This window comes from Leptinotarsa decemlineata, unplaced genomic scaffold (assembly GCF_025532065.1).
Source record: "Leptinotarsa decemlineata unplaced genomic scaffold, Ldec_3_MD MMD2_tig00026328_RagTag_RagTag, whole genome shotgun sequence".
NCBI classification, from domain to species: domain Eukaryota; kingdom Metazoa; phylum Arthropoda; class Insecta; order Coleoptera; family Chrysomelidae; genus Leptinotarsa; species Leptinotarsa decemlineata.
The window spans coordinates 12152208-12174438 of record NW_027412688.1 but is presented as its reverse complement, the minus strand read 5'-3'; the positions used below and the strand labels follow the sequence as shown (position 1 = coordinate 12174438).

Here is a 22231-nt window from a genome sequence, read left to right as displayed (position 1 = left end):
TCAAATTTGAATATATTCAAACAATTGTTAATTCACCACGAATGAGAATACTTAAAAGTGCACTTGTAGAATCTAGATTGAGGCATGCTATACTTGGTTGGGGTGGAGTTGCGAATACCCATCTGCAAAAAATTGGAATCATTACAAAAAAAGTTCATAAAAATAATGTACAAAAAAAATTCAATTTATCCTTCAGACGCACTATCGAAAGGGGCACTACTCTCGATATAAGACAGCTCTACTTCATAGATGTGTCATTCATTCAGAGAAAGAAACAAGCAATTTGTAGATCACCGATATTCCACAGGCACAAAACTAATGCAAAACTTTGGAATGAACTTTTCTGCACGCTTCATGTACAACATTTCAATCACATTATGATATACCTACTGGGTTTTCGGGTGAGTGAGGGTTAAAAACTGCCTTCGGGTTGCTAAAGATGGTTCGCCATTGTAAGCTTTCGATTGGACTTGTGTAGATTGCCCCAAGGGCAATTCTGATAGCATTATATGTGTACAGTATTCAGTTGTTTCATAACCGATTTCTTCGCCGAAGTATATACTATTGATCCGTAGTCTAATTTTGATCTGATTAGGGATCTATAGATTGTCATCTACATATTCGTGTCTGGACCCCACATTTTTGAAGCAATAGTTCTCATGAGGTTCAAACCATTCTGGCATGTCATTTTGAGGTAATAGATATGTTGTTTCCAGTTCAACTTTGGATCAAATAACATATCCAAAAATTTGACCTGATTAACGAAGGCGATATCCTGCAAAATTCTAGGAATACTTCGACTTCCTTCTCTCTTCTAAATGATCTTTATGATAATGTTTGTTACATTTTCTTTCTAGCATTCGGGAGCGTTTTCATACCAACCGATTTCAACTCGATTTGTGCTTTATATAATAACAATTTAGATCATGTGACCTTCTATCTACTCAATCAATAATGATTTTTCCTGCACTGATTACAATTTGTGATTTATAAAATAACTGTATCAAAAATAAGGTAGAAATTAATGTCAAAAAACAATGTGGTGATTCAAGAAACTACTGCTATATTCTTTCATTTCTTGAAAATAAGTTCTCCCCGTTTGGCTTATATGAATTTTTGGTCAAGAACCATAAGTCAACTACATTATCTATCTGACAGCGAAGTTAAATCTTTATTGTCTTTGATAAATTTACTTAAATTATCATTCATTCCGTAAGCCACGTTCAACTCGGTCATTTTCAAAAAACGAACGGTATTATTGGTGAGTTCAATAACGTATACCAATGTACTATGACGCTAATTATTGTTCTTTGAAGTGGGACAGACCAGCAAATATCTTTTGTGTTTTCTCAGTTTCTTGGAAAAATGGAGTCGATAATATCAACCTTGTGACTGTTGTTGACAGCGATTTGTTTGATATCTGCAATGGAACTAACTTTCTGACTGTGAAATGAGCTACATTCTGTGAATCATACTATTGAATGTTTTATGTTGACAAGGATGTGTCGAGAGGAATTACGTATAATAATGTCCGTGTAAGATGGTTTGTGTAAAATTGCAAAATCATGTTCGTTTTTCATTCTAGTAATAGTGATGTATCTGTTACAGTATGAAGAATTTTCGATCAACTGAATACACTAGCCAACGAATAAGAAAATAAATTGCAACTAGTATTATAATGGATATACATGAGAGTTTAGAGCATCCTAACTGGTCAAGATCCAAACAAGAAAAAAACAATACATTTTGAGGATAACAGACTTTATCCACAATACACATGAGGAAATATTCAAATAACGTCTTTTGTGCATAACCTTTTTGCAAGTGTTGACTTTCGTTTTTTCGTTTTCCCTCATACGGAACCAACAATAATCCCCCAACATTGCTGCTTCCTATCTGCCTTGGTAACGTTGCTCCATTGTCAGTATGTATTGGTAGAACCATTCTCCTTGTTTGTCATTGACAGCACCCAAATTTTTTGAAAAATTCGAATGGGAGTGCAAGAAATGGATTTTGAGAGACATGCGATATCCAATTCTGCAGTAGTTTTCAAGTAGTTCTTGTACAAGTGTTTCGTAATTTTTTACTCTCTTGTTCCCTAAAAGCACCGAAACAATCCTTTTGAAACAACTTTACGCAGCAAATTCAGCATTACTTGATTTTTGATTAAACTGTTGGTCACTTAGTAGTTTTCTAATTTGTTGTTCAACAAATATACCTTCCTTGAGCTTTGCATCACTTAATTTTGAAAAAACGAATTTAAGATATTTAAACGCATCATCTTTTTTGTCTAATGCTTTTACAAAATTCTTCATTAACCCCAGTTTGATGTGTGATGGCGTTAAAAAACATTTTTGGGATTAACAAGAGGTATATTCCTCACGTTAGCTTGACCTGGAATGATAATGACTGTGTTGCCCTACTGTTCCAAAGGCAAAGAAAACAGCAAAACTTCGTAAATCCACCCTGAAGAATGCCTTTCAGATTCAAAATCTTTCCAAGGTATTTCAGACCATGATAATTTGATTCTCTAATTACGCTTCTTCAGATATAATCCAGCAGCATCAAAGTATTTGAGTTCAGGAACGCAGCTCCATATATCCAAAAAATCTCACGAACAAAATTAAATTTTAACTTTTTGAAGAGCGGAAAATTGGTAATCTGGGTGCAATTTTGTAGATCATAATAGCATATCAAATAACAGTAAAACTGCTTCTAGCAACGTGATTTTATCAAAAATATTCTGCACTATTTATCTACTCAAAGAATACTCGAACAAAACTAAAGCTCAAATTCCTTCAGCTGTTAAATTGATTTTTCTTGCATATCTTCATGAAAATATGAAATTTTATGTTGGTGTCGAAGATATGGATTGGCAACAACCATTATTGATCATAAACGTTCAGGGCAGAAGTGATCAAGTTTCTTAGAAACTTATCAGCCAGGTGTTTTTCTTGTTTTCCATTAGCATTTTTCTAAAGATTGAAGATATGTGAGATGAAGTCACCTGCTGATGTTTTCATGCAAACACTATATTGCATGTCATTTGAAATGTTATAGTATTCCAAAGTTGGTTTGCAGCTTTTAATATCACAGATAGTGCAGCAACTCATTTGAAATTATTGAAAATCCGTTTTTCCCAGACATATTTCATGAAAATGCCCTTCGTGCCGTTTTTCAGATAATGACACTGTAATAAACTTCGGAAAAATTAGTAGTTGTAGTTCGCCTGGGAAAACATCCAAACTGACTTGAAAAAAATCAAGTCAGTTTGGATGTTTTCCGTCAAAACATTCACAGTAGAGAAACACGTTAAAGAGGTTTCTTGGGTATATTCAATTTTCTATTTGCGCTAATGACATTTCTTGATAGAATCTTACAAAATTCTGGTTGAAGTCTAGCAGAATAATGATGATCTGTTCAAAATGAAAGCAGTCTTAGAAAAGCATTGGATTCAGACTCACAAGTATAGATTACAGTGAAAATTGTTTTCCAATATAATATATTGGTTTTCATTGTGTCATATCACGGAATGGTGAATTATCCGTTAACGTGAAAAATAAATGAAAGAATCAATTCAAAATTCACCTTGAGAAAGTGTAGAATATGATGAATCTAAGTTTGCCCAACCGGTACGTTACTCAAGAGGTTCAAAACTTAAATCTTTACAATAAATGTGATCGACGAATTTGGGTTGATTTCTGTAACATATGTCACCGAGCATCATGTTTATTAGGTATCTCACATTCTTAGAACTACCGCCTTGGTATGAATGTCAACTTTTTTTTGTTTGCCACCTCATAACAATTCACTTTGCTTTCTTCGATTTCATTTTCCTGATATAGAACTCTATTTCTTTTCCTTCTAAAATGTACCCATCTGCCCTACTACACTGTCCTGGTTGAGACGCCAAGCAAGCCAATAACCTTCCAGTTGCGAATTGCTCTTCGATAGCAGGTTCTACTTCAGAGGTCTTCTGATGAGTTTCCTACTTCCTCAGTTCTTTCTTACTACGTTTCTTCGCTAAAAGAGCCTCTTCTTGGGCACTCAGTTTGACTCCTTTCTTGCCACCCAAAGGCAGAATATAATGATTCTCATACCATATTCTGAATGGAGTGGCATCTACAACGACTATTGCATTTTTCACTTATGTTTTGGTACTCACCAACTCATTGTTGCTAGCACAGTAGACAACAGCAATTATATACGGGTTTTTCTTGCAGTTTCTTCACTATCCCAGGCAAAATTTTCAGTGTCAAGCCTCAGAACCCTACATTTGAAATTACCACCTCTGCTACAAACATAGTGAATTCTGTGAGGTCCTAGTTTAGTACTAGCTGCGAGGCGACTTAATTAAAACTTTCTCTTCTTACGCAGAGGATTCCTTTTGCCTCTGGTTGATCTTCCTTCATGCCAATGATCTCGGCTGATACCCATTCTGGAAGAAACAACTGAAAGACTAAATGAACCTCACGATTCATTGACAGATTCATTTCAAGAAATTGAAGGAAACCGTATTTCGTATTAATACACAACTAGTACAGTATATCTGATTGAAACATGCACTACAAGAGAAAGAACTAAAACAATAAAGCCTGAGATATGAAATAAGTATATGATGATCAGAAGCCTGAAGTGAAACAAAAATACCTTCGTTCCGAAGGTTCTCCAAGAGCTATCCATTAAAAATTTATGTGTAGATGTAAATTGCACTAAGACTTGCAAAATAAATCAAAATAAATAATTTCGCGCCGTAAGTCTTCTCAATGTATGATCGGGCACTGTATCTTGGTGACACTATCAATTCGAAACCTGTATCAAGTTCAATTTGAAAAGTTTTAAGGAAAGACAGGCAGAGAAGAAGCAATTATTTCCGAAATCAACTTCTCACAAAGATGGGCAGATCATGTATGAAAGTTACTTTCACATACAAACTGAAAGAAGAAAACCCTCTCGCAACAACTACTCTCATATAAACATTGAACTACACGCACCAGTATTTTGCAGATTTTTCAACCTATTTCACAAGGAGGAGATTTTTCTTTCTTGTTGGAATGAGATTGCACGCGTTCAGCCTATTCCCAAAAATGGCAAAAAAAATCTTTCAAATAACTATAGAACACTCGTTTTGCTATCAGTAATAACAAAAATCACGGATGAAGCCATAAATCACCATTTCCTTGAATATTTGGAAGGCTTTAACATCTCGAGCGATCATCAATATGACTTTCTGAAACAAAGATCAACAGACCACGGATATCCCTTGAATACTTTCACCATCAACGCTGATGTTCCACAGGGATCCACATTGGATCCATGTGGATTATTGGAAAAAACCAAGAAATCAATATATTGCTTTTCTGATGACAGCACCCTTGTCCCGACATTCCGTTTGGATTCCAGGACATCGGCTATGGATACATATCTTCACCGGGAGCAGGAGGTTGCAAAGATATGCAACCTCATGCTGCCAGTGATTTCTGATTCGACTGAAAGTAACCAAGTTCAATTCAATACCACGAAAACCCAGATAAATGTTTCCGAACCTGATATAATAATGTCTGGACGGACAATTTCGCTTTCTACTTCGATAAGTTTGTTGGGGGTTGAAATGGACACCAAAATGTCGTGGCACTGTCACTGGAATTGCGATGGCTGCTTCTCAAAAGTTTGATATACCATACCAAACCAGAAAATTATACACACCCCAGCAACTTTTGATGATTTATAAAGCTCAGATCAGACCTTCTTTGGAGTATTGTTCTCATGTATGGAGCTCCGCCTATAAGCATACCCTGAAGTAGCTGAATTTCATCCATAAAAGAGCCATCCAGCTCATTGGCAACACGAATATCACTTGCAACCTTGATAGTCAGGAACATCGAAAAAAAGTTGGAGATTTTTCTCCCTCCTATAAATACTTTCACAGGAGGTGTGATTTGATTCCACCAAGAGCGGTTCATATCAGAAATACGCGACGAACTGTCGCTGGTCATCGTTTTGAGGTTCAACTCAGTACACCTGTTACGTGTTAATTTACATTTCTTATGATTTCTGTTAAATTACCTAGAAAAAAAATATATATAACTTCGATGTTTATTTTTTTATTGTTATGACATTTAAATTTAGATTTATGAACTCTGAAAATACTTCGCTCTGTATATTCAATTTCATCTAGTTATCATTCAATCACTTCCTATCAACCAGTTTTTGTTTGTTATTGCCTTGTAGTAATTGGTGCTTCGAGTGTTCTCTGAGATTCCTGTGAAATACAAATACGAGAAATAAATAACATAAAATTCTAATATTTGGTTCTTCAAAATGAACCTTTACTGTTCACTGTTGAGTTATATTGGCAATCTGTGTCACTTCTGTTAAGTTCATATCATTGAAGGCTTTAATAAAAAGGGTTCACTTGTGACGTCATTGGAGATGATTTTTCCCCGAACAGACCGGCTGTGACATCAATAACCATGACGACCAGACAACCGCAATAATTAACCCATTTCATGGAATCGCGAAATAAAACTGACTAGAGGACAAGTTGACATACCTTTGAAGGGAGGATATCCTTTCCTTTTTGTTTTTTGATCATCTTGGCACATGGCTAGAGCTGAATTTGAGAATTGTGCTCACATCTTGGATGGATTTGCCTTATACCTATTAGGAGGTGAATATAAGAGTTTCTTTTTTCGAGAAAAGAAAGAAACACCCACTTCATTGTTTTGGGATTTGAATCATTATATTTTCCTAATCAAGCCGTAATCCTTAGACTTCACTTCAGGCCATCCACTATATATCCACTTCCCAATAGAACTATAACTTGGCACAGAATTGTTTGATAACCTTACTTACTTACCTACTTTCAGGCCATTTTCCTTTTTCGCTTTATGTTCCTCTACCTTCGTTGTACGCTCCCCTGGTTACATCTTGACGATTCGCTTTATCGTTACCTTTGTTACGAGATTACAAGAAGTTTCTGGTAACTAGAAGATCAATGATTACAACAATACTACTTACCACAGGATGTCAAGATCATTTATGAACACACCAGAACTCTACAAGGTTTCGAACGAAGAGAATATCTATTGGAGAAATATATATGCTGGCAACACCTTGATCAGGCGAGCTCTTTATATTATTTCTATTGCTTTACTCATAATAATATCACACCTCTTGTTGCTTGTCAATTACCTTGTTTATTGGTTACATTTGAATGCTGCTTTTTTGCTGTGAAATCTTATCTACCAGTGATTCTGGAAGATAGAGTACAACTAACTGAATATCACAACTCTGAAATTATATTTACTTACCACTTAATAGTTTATAAATGTAAACTCTGATGTGGGTATGAAATATTGATGAGCAGAGGACTAAAATCCCTTTCCAACAAGGTGCCACACGACCCCCTTTGCTGTTTAAAGTTTTCGAGGGGGTTCTTATAATTCAGAAAGGGGTGCTGGAGGGGGATAATATTTCCATACTGTAAATTGTCAATTTAATGATGAAAATCGACCTGTTTCAGGTTTTTTCACATAGTACATAATAACGCTAAAAATGAATTTATTCCATACATATGGACCGCACTGTATGTAGTTAAGTCTACATGCAACTTGCACAACGAATAAATTCACTTCCTATCACATGAGAGTATTTCTTACACGACCCACTCTCCGAAAGTAGCTAACCACATTATTTTCATCAGTAAAAACCCCATTATAGCCTCCAAACGTTGCTCCCATCATTTAGAGGCGTTTGCAGGTTATACACGTCGAACTTCACCCTTTTTTCATTCGAATAACTGCATGAGAACGTTTTTTCAAATGAATTTAATCTCCACCGATTTAAATCCAACGGAAGTGGCTACTTTCGCACAGGCACCGCTGTTAGAGGGCTTTAAGGATGTTTCTGTGGTGCCTGTTTTGTTCTTGATGTATGAAGTCTCTAATAAAAGCAAAAATTACGCCAGACTGTGAATATGCTTGAATTAGAAGAATATATTGGTGGCTTTCAGTGATTTATATATTGAGGCCATTTCGAAGATCAGACATATCAGTTCAGTACTCAAAATAGCCCCAATAAAAAAAAAATCCGAGAGAGCAAGATGTGGTTACAAACAAATGAAAATGATTAAATGTAAAAGATGCGATAATTATAACAAGCAATTGAACAAGTAAAAAATGTTGAGTACGTCTGGTATAGCCAAATGATGTGATTATTATAGTAAATATTTTTGTGCACAATGCATTAATCGGCCTATGTCCATCGACATAACGCGGCCCTAAGAGTGCTATATTACCATCTACGGCACTCTTACGGTATTGACGAGACACCGGTGTCGCCCTACGCTCCGGGGGAATTGAATCCATTGTGGGGAATGAGAAGTGCCGAATTTATTGGAACTATTCGTTCCCCACCCTCAGGCTCATGCTAGCTAATAAGCCTGATGTGGTCCTTCTCGACCACCAGAGCAAAACGATATTTGTCGTGGAATTTTCAGCTCCTGGCGAGACAAATATCGTCAGAAAAGAGGAGGAAAAACGGATAAAATATCGAGATTTTCTCTTCGAACTCCGCAGACTCTATCCAGATCACTCTGTCAAGACGGTTGTTCTGATTATTGGAGTCCTTGGTGGAATGATGTACTCTCTACTCTCGAATCATACCGGTTGCCGCACTAAGGCAGAAATTTTAGCCGCACAGATGCAAAAGGCTGTCATTCTTGGCTCACTGCGCTTGCTCAGGGCACATGATTCTCGGACCCAATGACCACTCCCCACGGTGTGGGGAGTGGTCATTGGTTGATAATGCTGGCACGCCCTCCCGAATGTATCGGGGCTTCGGGGATAGGGGCTGACCAGCGCACACTACGGTGAAAAAAAATAAAAATGATAATAATGATAACTTTATTCACAATGTATACAGATTAGAGTACAATTAAAACAAAATATGTGAACAAAGTGGTTTCGCAAGAAGTTATAAAGAATAAGTAAGTACATGAATATTTGTATAAAAATATGTATGGCCTTCATGGAGTAGAAACTATAAAACATTTTATTAAATTTTGTGAATTTGGTGTTATAGTTGAGCAAATTATATTTCGGCTTGAGGTAAAATAGGCCAATTGAATACTAGACAAACAAAAAGTGAGAAAAATAGATAAAACCTTAGACAAATATTACACGTTCTATAAGAATAAAATATTAATGTACAAATAGACGAAATCTTGGGCAATATCGATAAAGTTATGCTACTTACAATACAGTATAATACAACTTTGGGATAAATTTGACTAAGACGAACTTATTTCACTCTTACAGTTTTTTTTTAAAGTGTCTATCTTTTTCGAAAATGTGTTTTCTTATTTGTTTTTTGAATATTGGTTTGGAATAAGATTTTTTTGTTTTGTGAGGTACGGTGTTATATAATTTAGTTGCCATGAAAGAATATGCTCTTTGTGAAATTGACTCTTTACCAGTAGGATATGTTAGTTGATCGCGATATCGTGTGTTATAGTCGTGGTTTTGTGATGATGCTTTATTCTTGCTCAAATGATACATCACGTTTGTACAATGGTAATATAATTGTTTCACATCCATAACTTCACCCTCTTTATACAGAAGATCTGACGAGAAACGTGAATTTCTAGACATGATCAACTTCATGAATCTCCTTTGTAATACCTCTAACGGATTTGAGGTGTACACGTAGAGCTGATCCCCATGCTGTTATACCATATCTCAAATGGCTCTCTACTAGGGAACTATATAATTGATTAAGTTCTTTGTGAGGTAAGTAATTTTTCAAGAAACGGAACTGTGAAGCATTGTTTGCAGTTTTTTCATTGTATATTTTATATGAGAGTCCCACCTTAAGTTTATATCTATGTAGACGCCCAAGTATTTGATTTCTCTCAGGGAATCTATTTTTATTGTTTTTCCTTGTTCGCCGACATCAAGAGTTTCAAATGGACAATCGTTGGATATATTGCAGCTGAAAGGAAGGAAATTAGTTTATTCCAGATTCACTGTCAGAAGCCAAATGGTCAAACCATTTTTTGAGCAAGTGGAAATCTGTTTCTACGTTCTTTTTCAAATCAAGCCAAGTGTCTGCATCATAGAATATTGTAGTATCGTCTGCGAATCCAATTATTTTCCCAACGCTGTCCAAATTGAATAATTCATTTAGATATAAATTGAAAAGCAGAGGACCCAGTACCGTACCTTGTGGGACTCCACATTCTATTTATTTTTGATTGCTAATTGTATCTGCAATTCGCACAACTTGCAGTATATTTTGAAGATAGCTTTCAAAAAGCGTTTGGCAGTTCCCTTTGATACCATTATTTTCTAAAGTTTGTAGGAGTAGTTGATGATCGACAGTATCGTTAGGTCTTTCACAGAAGTATAACAGCTATATAATAACGCTCTATGAGTAATTTTTTTTCTGTTCAAAACATATTATTTTCATCACATATACCATGTCATATTTCATCTTGCCCTCATGTCGCAAAAAAACATATTAACCGAGAGATGCCATCAAAAAATAATTACCAACATCCATTAATACGATTGCTTCTTGAGGATCGAGAAAAACATGTTTTTATCCCCGGTATTTTCCTCTGTTAGATTTATTTCGAGCATTATATGAAAGAAACAACAGAGAACAGAAATGCATAACACAAAATAATGTTTAATACTGCGAAAAATTCAGCAATAACTGTGATATATGCTACATATTTTCTTGGAATTCCCATTTTCAGAGCACTGTTTACGGGATTAATGTTATATGAGGAAGCAACAGAGTTGAACATTGGACTGATTCGGTTAGATTTTGATACATATTTACGGAGTTTAACACGAAACATATCAGTTCGATGATGTGTCAAGGAAAGACACACATGCCAAGAAATTAATATTTCGTATATGATTTGGAAAAAAAAATTGCAGGCACAGGTGAAGCTGCAAAAATATATTCTACATCTGAACCAATATCTGTCAAGTTATCAGCCAGAGGAGCAGTTGAAATATGATAAATTCTACTATGAAGTATACAGAATGATGTGAAATCTGATAATCAGATGTGATATAAATCACTGTGTAGATGGAATCAAATGGGAATATATGTTTATGGCTGTTCTCAGTCATATTAATAGTTGCTGAGATATATTTGTACTAATTTTTTATAGTCTATTTCAAAAAAGTGTAGAGTAATAAATCATGAAGTGTCATAAAATTTGCCTGAATTTCGTTGTCGTCCATGGGCGTAGGCAAATCTTAGGATTATTAAACTTAATAATTAAAGTAAATTAAAAATTACAGACATAGATAATAATAAAAGGCCATTTTTGGGAAGTAATTTGGTCTAAAACTAAGTACCTACATGTATTTAGGTAAGTAAAATTTCTTAAAAAAAGATTAAGATTAATTTTAGTGGTTCTTGTAAACTTATTTAATATGCAATTTGGGTTCATATACTTGAGCATGATTTCTCAAAAAAGGGTTAACACTTAGTTCCGAGGTGCCATGTCATTATAATAATCCCTTTTTGACCCTGCCCACCAATCATGCAATACCTATTAAACCCAGGTAATTAAGAAAAAGGGTTTAAATATATTGTAATGGTGTCTTAAACATTCGAGTTATAATAGTAATTGTTACTACACCAATTAAACGTACAGTGATATTGTGATATAGAAATAGTGAAAAAGTTATAAAATGGGGACATTTACTCCAAAGAAAAGAAGTGTAAAAAAATCTCGGCTATCTGTTTGCGAAAAAGTTATAATTTTAAATGTATATGATTGCATAAAACACGATCACCCTAGTTTGTCTGTGCAAGAAAGTGTTGAGCGATGTGCCCGAATGACTGGAATTGGACAGTCCACGATTTTTAAATTATTGCGAGAAAGAAAGATATCAGGCCAGGTAAGTCCATGCAAGAGAAAATCAGGAAGACCAATAAAAATCTTAGATGAAGACACCAAATGTGACATTCGAAGAAAAGTTCATTCGTTTTATTTTAAAAAGGAAATACCCACTCTTGAAAAAATATTTATCGAGATAAGCCAAGATAACGATATTCCTTTGATATCCAGAAAACTTTTATGGAAAACTTTAAAAAGTATGAATTTTGCCTGGGAAAAGCACAATCGAAAGGCACTATTACTGGAAAGTGATGAAATTGTTTGCTGGAGACGAAAATATTTGACAACTATAAAGCAGTACCGCAGAGAGCAAAAGAAAATTTTTTATCTTGATGAGACGTGGATAAACGAAGGTTATATAGTCAAAAAAATGTGGCAAGATAAAAATATAACAAGTTCTCGCCAAGCTTTCATAGAAGGCCTTTCGACGGGTATTAAAGTGCCTTCGGGAAAAGGGAAGAGGCTTATAATTGCTCACATTGGAAGCGAAGACGGATTTTTAAAAGAAGGTTTGTTACGCTTTGAGTCGTGCCGGACGGGAGATTATCATGAGGACATGAATTCGGATGTCTTCGAAGACTACTTCGGGGAAATGTTAAAATTTCTTTCAGCTGATTCGGTCGTGGTTATGGATAATGCAAGCTACCATTCAAGGCGCTTAGAGAAGGTACCAACTTCAGCTTGGAGAAAGCAAGAAATTATTAACTGGCTGTCAAATAAAGGTATTCAGTTTGAGACGAATTCAGTAAAGAAGGAACTACTAGCCATAGTAAAACAACATAAATCTCGCTTCATGAAATATGCCGTAGAAGATGTAGCAGAAAAGTATAAAGTAACTGTGCTGCGCCTACCGCCATATCATTGCGAATTGAATCCTATAGAACTTATATGGGCACAAGTTAAAGGATATGTTGCAAGGCACAATACCACATTTAAAATGAAAGATGTCAAGGTATTGTTTGATCAAGCCATTATGGAAATCACATCAGAAAACTGGCAAAAAGCAATCCAGCATGTTTTAAAAGAGGAAGATAAAATGTGGGAACTGGACAACTTGGTCGATCAGGTGGTTGACCCTATAATTATAACACCAGGGGATGATGACAGTTCTTCGGATGATGACTATACTTATGTAGAATAATTTAATTGAATTGTAAATATACTGTAGCGAGATAAGCAATCTGGACAGAGACCAGTGTATCAGTGACAGTGACACTTTTGCTTAGGTTAGGGTTTAGAATTAAGGGTAGTCTGAATAATTATTTTCTCGGAAGGTTCTCGAAAATTGTACCTAGTAATCTCTAGAACATTCAATTAGGGTATAAATAGAGTGTTGTTAAACGTTAAGGGAAGTTCACAGTTTTAGTATTGTTCAAGTGTCAAATTGTAATAACGTATCCAGTAAAGTTCTTGTCGTTTTTGTGAATAAATTGATTTAAAGTCCCCACAAGTGTTTCAATACGTAAAGTTCTTTCGTGTGTGTTTGTGAGTATTTCCCGATTTCGGTTCGTATATATTTTATTGTTACATTTTATATTTTTTTAATAACACTGTTCTGCTGTTATAAATTTTTATTTCCTTTAATATACTTTTTATGAATGCATATTCTTTTGGCAATTATCCCACTAGCGCGCCTCTGGCTCAGTATTTATACGTCGATAACAATGGACAAATCCCTTAAAACAGGGTGATACCTACCTGCTCTTTATGAAACGACATAATTTTGCAATGCGGACTAGGGAAGTGACAGAATTTATTGACGGATCACCCTGTAGCGCTTTTGAATACTTAATGAGATTTTATTACTCTACACTCTTTTGAAATAGACTATAACGATAGAGCCATATTTTAGATTCGAAAGTTATTACAATATAATTAAGTGCGAAGACACCCTCTTTCGTCAAGAACGTCCTCTAGTGTTACATTCTACAAATTATGTCATTCATGTAGCGGTGTTAAATCTGGAGATCTTGGGATTTATTCCATTATTCTTGTCTACAAATCTATCTCATGAAGAATTTTTAACATTACGTCAATATGAAGGTATATAAATAATTTTTCCGATTCGAACGTAGTCGTTCTGATAATGTCAGTCGTTTTGTGCGAATTTTGTAAAATAGTTCTTTTTCAAGGACAAAACACAAGCTCTACAGAAAAATCTTTAAGGCACCTCTAAGAGCGGGGTCTGTGCGAAAATAGTGATTCACATTGGATTTTAATCGCTGAAGATTAAATCTTTTTGGAAAAACCTTCTCAGGAACTTCATTTCACATGAACGCAGTTCTCCAAATGAAAGAGTTCTTCAACAGTGAAGTTCAAGGGGTACTGAGTTGAACCTCAAAATGATGAGCAGCCACAGTCCGTCGAGTATTTCTGTGATATTTCTGATAGGTATTTCTGATATTGGTGGCCAAGTCATTTGAACACTTCCAGTGAAAATATCTATAAAAGAGAGACAAATCTCCGAACTTTCTTTGATGTTCTAGACTATCAAGGTTGCAAGTGATGTTCGCGTTTCCATTTAGGCAGATGGCTCTTCTCTGGATGGAATCCAACAGCTTCAGGAAATGCCTAGGGGCGGAGCACTATACATGAGAACAATACTCCATAGAAGCTCTGATCTGAGCTCAATAAAGCATCAAAAATGGTTGAGGTGGGTCCAGTTTTCTGGTTCGGAACAGTGTTTCAAGTTTTTGAGAAGCGGCTTTTGAAAATCACATTATAGAAAAGTCTCAACATATCTGAATAGGAAACCCACAGAGACAATAGTTCACCACTAATGAAATATTCAATATGCGAAAACAAAATTTATGTTAAACGGTATTTTTGGGACAAAAAAAGGTAGATAATGTACTGAAAATTGAAAAATAATTTGAAAGGTCCTAGGTAGCAGTCATTACACCACTCTCTTCAGCAATCTACGGTATTGATCAGGAAAAAATAATTGAATCCTTGGGCTTTCTACTACTCCATCTTGGTACAAAAAAGAGTAGGAATATTCCAAAGAAAGGAAGGAAGAAATCATTTTTAAAAATTACTTTTATATAAAGAGATGTAGATCATGCAAAGAAGTAACTTTCAGACAAAAAGTGGAAGAAAAAGCACCCTTGAAACAGTTATTTTCATGTAAACATTGAATTACATGAAATAAAATACTTTCCAAACAAATACTTTTATTTGAACGCTGAATTATACGAAAAACACCTTCCTCTATTCCGTTACTTCTTTGCATGATTTACACATCTTCATATAAAGGTAATTTCTGAAATTGATTGCTTCCTTCTGTTTTTTGGAAGATTCCCATTTTTTTTGTATCAAAATGCACAAAGTTAGACAATTTTGTTCCCAATTATTTTTTGTCTGATCAATACCGTAGATTGCTGAGGAAAGGGGTGTGATGACTGCTACCTAGGACCTTCCAAATATTATTTTAGTTTTTAGTACCTTATCTACCTTTTTTTCAATAAAACTTGTTTTATTCTCAAGTTTTTAGTATCTAATTTTGTAACTCAACTCTTCTCAATCTATTTAGTTCATTTACTGCCTCAGTATTACAAGGTAATTGTAATCCGCCATTTTGTAGCTGCAGCCATTTTGAATTTGCATCTTTTTCGAAGTGTACTACTATTCTACTAGTCAAGCCCTGTCATTTGATACCCATATTGCGGTAATTGTGAAACACTATGTTTTCCGTCATTTTGTAGCTGCGACCATCTTGGATTTGAATCTCTTTCAAAGTGTACTACTATTCTACCAGTTGAGCCCTGTCATCTGATACCCATATTGAGGTAGTTCTGGAACAATATGTAATCCGCCATTTTGTATCTGCGGCCATCTTGCATTTGCAATAACACAGAATTCATCATATTGTATTGTCATCAAAACACAATGTGGTTGGATCGCAATTGTTTCATTTTTGAATTATAGTTCCATCTATGTTGTTGCTTGCAATGTAAGTTACAGTTCTCAAGATTTTAGTTTAAAATTTTGTTATTCAATTCTTCTCATTTTGTTTAGTTCATTTTGTGCCTCAGTATCACGAGGTAATATGTAATCTGCCATTTCGTAGCTGCGGCCATTTTGAATTTGCATATTTTTCATAGTATACTACTAGTCTACCAATCAAGCCTTGTCATTTGATACCCATATAGAGGTAGTTGTGTAGCCATTTTGTAGCTGCGGCCATCGTGCATTTTCATCATTTTCAAAGTGTACTACCATCCTACTAGTCAAGCCCTGTCATTTGATACCCATTTTGAGGTAGTTGTGGAGAAATATGTAATCCGCTATTTTGTACTTGCAGACATCTTGGATTTCCAATGATATATAATTCATTGAATTGTATTGTCATCAAAACTGAATGTGTGTACCAAATATCAAATCAATCTGTCAAGAAACGAACATACAGGGCCTGCTGAATAAACCGTTTGAAAATCACAAGAGTCTCATTGGTCTGAGGGAACCTGAACCCAATTGATTCGTGGGGCAATCTTGATAGGCGAACATACTGTATATGATTCACATATTTCCAAAGAGTACTTTCTTGTGCATAATTTCACTTATTCAAAGATGTGAATATATTAAAATCGATTGGAAAAAACATTTTTGTCTTTGTACTACTCCATCTTCATACAGGAAAAATGTAGAAATCTCTCAGGGAAAGAAAAAAAACAATTGAATTGAAAATTACAAAGATGTGTAGATCATTCAAAGAAGTACTTAACTTCCAATCATAAAACTGGAACAAAAGTCCTCTCGAAACAACTACTATAAAAACTGGGATGTTTTCATCCAGTTTTATGTCTGGCAGTTGCTTCTTTGCATGATCTACACATCGTTGTGAATATATCATTTCCAAGTCGATTACTTTTTTATTTGTTTTGTAAAATTTCCACATTTTTTGCTTAAAGATGGAGAAGTGGAAAACCAAAACCTTTCCTTTCCAAAAATTATTCTCTCCTATGAAAATACCCTTTCAATAAAAATTTAACTTTTCAGTCGCTCATTATTCATGATATTCAAAATATAATTCAACCGTATAAGTACCTGAGTTGATTTCATTTTGTCCGAAACCACATTTGGAATCATGCTGCTAGAAAGACTGATGATTTTGTAAACATGTCCATTGATATATAAAGATTTTATATTATATCAGTCAACTTCAAATGAAATAGTTTCGTTTCATGAATTGTGATTCATTTATGATGTGTTTTGATGAAGGAATCGTATTTGATATCGAATTAATTCTTATCATATATAATTGATATCAATATAATCAAATATTGAATGATTTTTCAAATTCTATTCAATCTCGAACAATTCCCATTTACCCACCACTGGAATCTAAATGGAGAACATCATCATAGTTCCTGAAACGTCGGAAATGCAATGAGAAAACAGACTCGGATAGCCTTTTTCTCGTTTTCCTTGCTCTTTCAGTTCTAGCGTCTGCATGTGGAATTACCAACTTGTTGTACCCTAGTGAACGTTTAATCGATATTTTCTCAATTATTCATATTTGGGAATATGGTGGTTGAATTTTTCTTGAAGGAGAGTGAGAGAAACTGTTTCATTGACGTCTATTTCTTTCTCAGTCTATTTATTTCTTTGTTCATTTGTTTGATCATTCATTCAATCATCCATTCATTTATTCGAATTGTTCCACTAACACAAACAGTGTGTATTCAGAAGTAAAATATATTTGTAAACAGAAAGATTGCTTGTTTTTCCTGTTTTTCGTTCAAATTTATAATATACTAGCTTCCAGAGGTGTAACTCGAGAGGAGTTACACCTCTCGAAGCGAAGCAGTAACTCGTCTTGATAATGCCATCTGAGATGATGGCGAAACGTCGACTATCGAATAGTACACAACGGATGAACACCCGGAAAAACAACACATCATATAATATATATATATATCATCATCATCATCATCGTTTATTTACACAAAAGAAAAACAGCAACCATAATAAGGCTATACATTTTGCAAATAAACATTGGGAAACCCACAGAAGCAACAGGTGTTGCTTGTGCGTGGTGTAAATAAATTTTTATAACTTCAGATACTAAAATTAATAATGAGTATAAGGTTAACAAAAGGGTGAAATAAATATATACAGAACATTCAAAAACTTTGTAGACGTGTAAGTAGATATAAAATTAATCATATGTGGTATAAATAAAATAGATTAAAATAACCATTATAACAATCATAAGAACATCCGAGACTTTTATATATAAAATGAATCACATGTATAAGAAAAATCATTCGGATCACAAAACAATTGGACACGTGTAAGGATGAAATAGATCACATGGGAGGTGTAAATAAAATTTCTTACAAGTTGGAAATTGTCTTGCGAGAGCGTAACGGTGAGTAATTTTTTTTTTTTTTTATTTGAATAGAACATTTCAAATGGCATCATCAAATATTTGACCAATTTTCTCACGAGGTTGGCTTCTGATTAATTTATCGACCGCTTTTTTCAGATGTGAAAATGATTCTAGGGAATGTATGCTATCTGGTAGGGAGTTGAATACAGTTGGTCCCAGAAAATTATAGGACCTCTGACCTACATTCTTGGATGCATATGGTATAATATATTTATTTTTGTGACGTGTGATATACTCATGGCTCGGCCGATTTAGTTTTCTCTTTTCCTTGAATTGATTTAGCACAAGTGTCTTATAAAATAATTGTCTTAGGTCGAACATCCCAGATTCCTCATACAACTTGTCACTACTATAGCGGAGAGACTTGTTCAACATTAGTTGAAAGAATAGTTCTTAATTTTTTCACCAAATAATTTATATGGAAGTTCCGTCTCAAATGAGAATCTATTAAAACTCCTAAGTATTTTATATTTGTCGTTGAAGATATTCTGAATGTATTTTGAATAGTTATGAATTGATATTGTGGCAAGGAAGATTTATAATTACAGAAAGGTAAGAAAAATGTCTTGTTGAAATTTAAGGAAAGTTGTTTGTAATCAAACCAATCTTTAATCATTTCCAGGTCTTTTTCTGCTTGTTCTTTGACCTCAAGCCAGGTTTCCCCAGAGTAGAAAACCGCAGTGTCATCTGCAAAACTAGTTATTTCACCTGAAGATCCTATAGAAAATAATTGGTTCACATATATACAGAATAGTACTGGACCTAAAACCGTTCCTTGTGGTACTCCATATTCAATTTTCCTTTCAGTACTTTTTATATTTTGAATTCTCACGATTTGTTTCCGATCTCTCAAATATGATTTCAATAATTTGATTGCGTTCCCTCTTATTCCAATGTTCTCCAGAGTGGTTAATAGTATGGAGTGGTTAACTGTGTCAAATGCTTTTGATAGATCGATGAAAACTCCTATTGACGGTTTGCTTCTATCTAGTGCTTTGTATATGCTATCAGTTAGCTGCAATAGTGCATTTTGGGTGCATTTCCCTTCCTGAAAACCAAATTGTGATTTTGATAATATTTTGTGTTTTTGGATAAATGAATTTAGTCTGGATTTAATTACCTTTTCTATAATTTTGCTGAAGTCTGTTATTAATGAAACTGGCCTATAGTTAACCACTTCATCTCTGCTTCCACTTTTATATATCGGAGTTACTATCGATGTTTTCAAGCATGATGGAAAGTGTCCAGTTTCTACAGCCTTGTTGAAAATATACGTTATCGGTTCAGCGATGAATTCAGTAACTAATTTTAATGTTTCACCCTTTAAATTGTCAATTCCAGGTGCTTTTTGATTTTTAAGTCCTTTTATAACGCTTGAAACTTCTTTAGGGGTTGTAGGACTCAAAAATATAGATTTTTCGTTTATATATTCAGTGAATTTATGGTTTGATGCTCTATTGATTTTTTTTTGCAAGTTCTTTTCCTGTATTGATGAAGGTACTGTTAAAAATGTCTACAATTTCATTCATATCATTAACCATGTTTCCATTTTCATTTTTTATAGATTTTATTTCAACTTTTTTCTGATATCCATCAAACATTTCATTTATGTTTCGCCACAGGTTGGCAGCATTATTCTTGTTTTCATTAATTTTTCTTTTATAGTATGCATTTTTTGTTTTTTCTATTATCTTTTCAAGCGTGTTTTTGTAATTCTTATACTCATCTTTGAGTCGTAAATTGTTTGGGTTGTTTTTGAGTTGTAGGTATATACTATTTTTTTTCATTTACCGATTTGACCAAAGATGTAGATATCCAATCTTTCCTTTTTTTTGGTTTCTTTTTATTGGTATATAACTGGTGCATTGCTCAGCTTCATATTGTAAATGTGCAACAAATCTCTCAACTACAATATCCAAGTTACTATCTGAAAAAATGTTTTGCCAATTTGTGTTTTTTATATTTTCAATAAACTTTTTTTCATTGAGCTGTCTTATGGTTTTTTTCTCATATTTTTTTGGTTCAGTGTTTTTTCCGAATACTTCTTGAACAATAATGGTTGAGTGATCTGTTATATCTGTGAGAGTAACTATCGGGATTGAAAATTCGATATCTTGTATAGTACAGGGTTTAATAAAGATGTGGTCAAGACAAGCTGCAAGGCGCGTTGGTGCATTTATGAGAGATTTGTACCCGTACTCCGCCATGACTGTTAAGTAGTCATTGACGCTTTTGTCATTTTCGTCGAGGATGTCAATGTTCATATCCCCAACAATGAAATTATATTTATGATTATTCACTGCCTGGGTATCTGAGTAATTCTGTAGGTTCTGGTTGAACTGGTCTATACAAGTGGAGGGAGACCTGTAGAAGGTGTGGATAACTATGGGTTTACCAAAGACATTTACTTCTAGTTTTAATAATATCGAACCATTGAAATGTATTAACTCGTGATCTTTGTAAATATCTGTCTTTATATATACGACAGTGCCATCGTTCTGGTTCAAATTTCCCTCATTATAAAGCATTTTATACCCTGACATGTTAAATATACTGTGATCTTGAATCTTTCTTGTTTCTGTGAGAACAATGCAATCAAATTCGAAGTCAAACTGTGTGATAAAAATTTTGAATTCCTCCAAGTTTTTTGCAATACTTCTGATATTATTGTGTATTATTTTGAAATTTTGTGTTTGATTGTTAATTTTCAGAACTTCATTTGTTTGGGATATTGTTTCTAAGGTAAAAGTATCTATTTTTGTTATTTCAAAGTCTCGAATATATGGATCCATTGCAGCCTACCTCAATAATATTTCAGAGAAAAATACATTTATATAATATGCGAATCTGAATGTGTGCAACTTCATCTAGCTCTTAATTTATGCATCAAGAGAAATCTATATGATACAAAGGAATAGAGTCATTAGTTCAAAACGTAGACAAGATTGAAAGAAATAAATTTGAGGGAATAGTAAAAATATCTACAATTCACTTATTGGACCTGAGTCTACTCTTAACTGCTTCTTTGTTTAATGGCCCTGTGGTTTGTTTAGTTGTTTTTTTTATTGTACTTGTTTTCGGGGTGTTGTGAAGTTCATCCAAATCCGACGATATTTTTTGTCCTTCCTTTTTCCAATTTTCGCTTGTTTCTCTTCGGCGTTTATGCTAGGTTTCCAGATTATAGGTTCTTGCGCGTCTATTTCAATTTCCAGTGATCTATTCAGGCAACTGTTTGGTGTTGGAGGGGCACTATTATGTTTTGTTGTTGTATCTTCTTCGTTTTGTAAGTCATCAACAGTATAAGCTATATCATTCACGTAGAGCTTGTTTCCTTTAATGTAGCTCCGATCGCTGGTACTTCCTCTAGCTTGATTGAGGTACGTTCTTAGAATTTTATTTTCAGATCTTTGTTTGTCTGTTAAATCATGAGCGATGAAAACTTTCGAGCCTTTCAGTTTGCTGCAATTCTGAAGGATCTCTTTTTTTCTTAGCTGGGATACCAATTCAAGTTTAATCGGAGAGTTATCAGCTTTACCGAGTGGATATATGTTACTTATGTCTAATTCAGTTATGTCAACTGCTAGTAACTTTTTTATTTCACTACAAATGAAAGCAACAGACACCTCTCTAGAATTTCTATTGAGGCCAAAAATTATCAAGTTTTTTTTTCTGCTATCTCTGTCTAAAATCTCGACTTTATTTTTCAGCTCGGTGTTTTCGTTCTGCAATTTTTTCAATTTATTATTCAAGAATTCAAGTTTCAATAAAACGCGTGCTTCACTAGCCTCAACTGAGTTTTTCAGTTCTCTCCTATTTCTCACGATTTCATCAAATAACTGCTTTATAGTAATATCTGTTCCATCACTGTTCATCTTCACGTGATATAAACTGTCGTGCGTGTCGCCTTTAGT

At 34.3% G+C, this 22231-nt stretch overlaps 1 pseudogene; it reads right to left on the bottom strand.

Moving 5' to 3' along the window:
• Window positions 1–3808: 3808 nt before the first annotated feature.
• Window positions 3809–4437, bottom strand: LOC111507886 (small ribosomal subunit protein eS8 pseudogene; annotated as a pseudogene).
• Between the last annotated feature and the right edge of the window lie 17794 nt (window positions 4438–22231).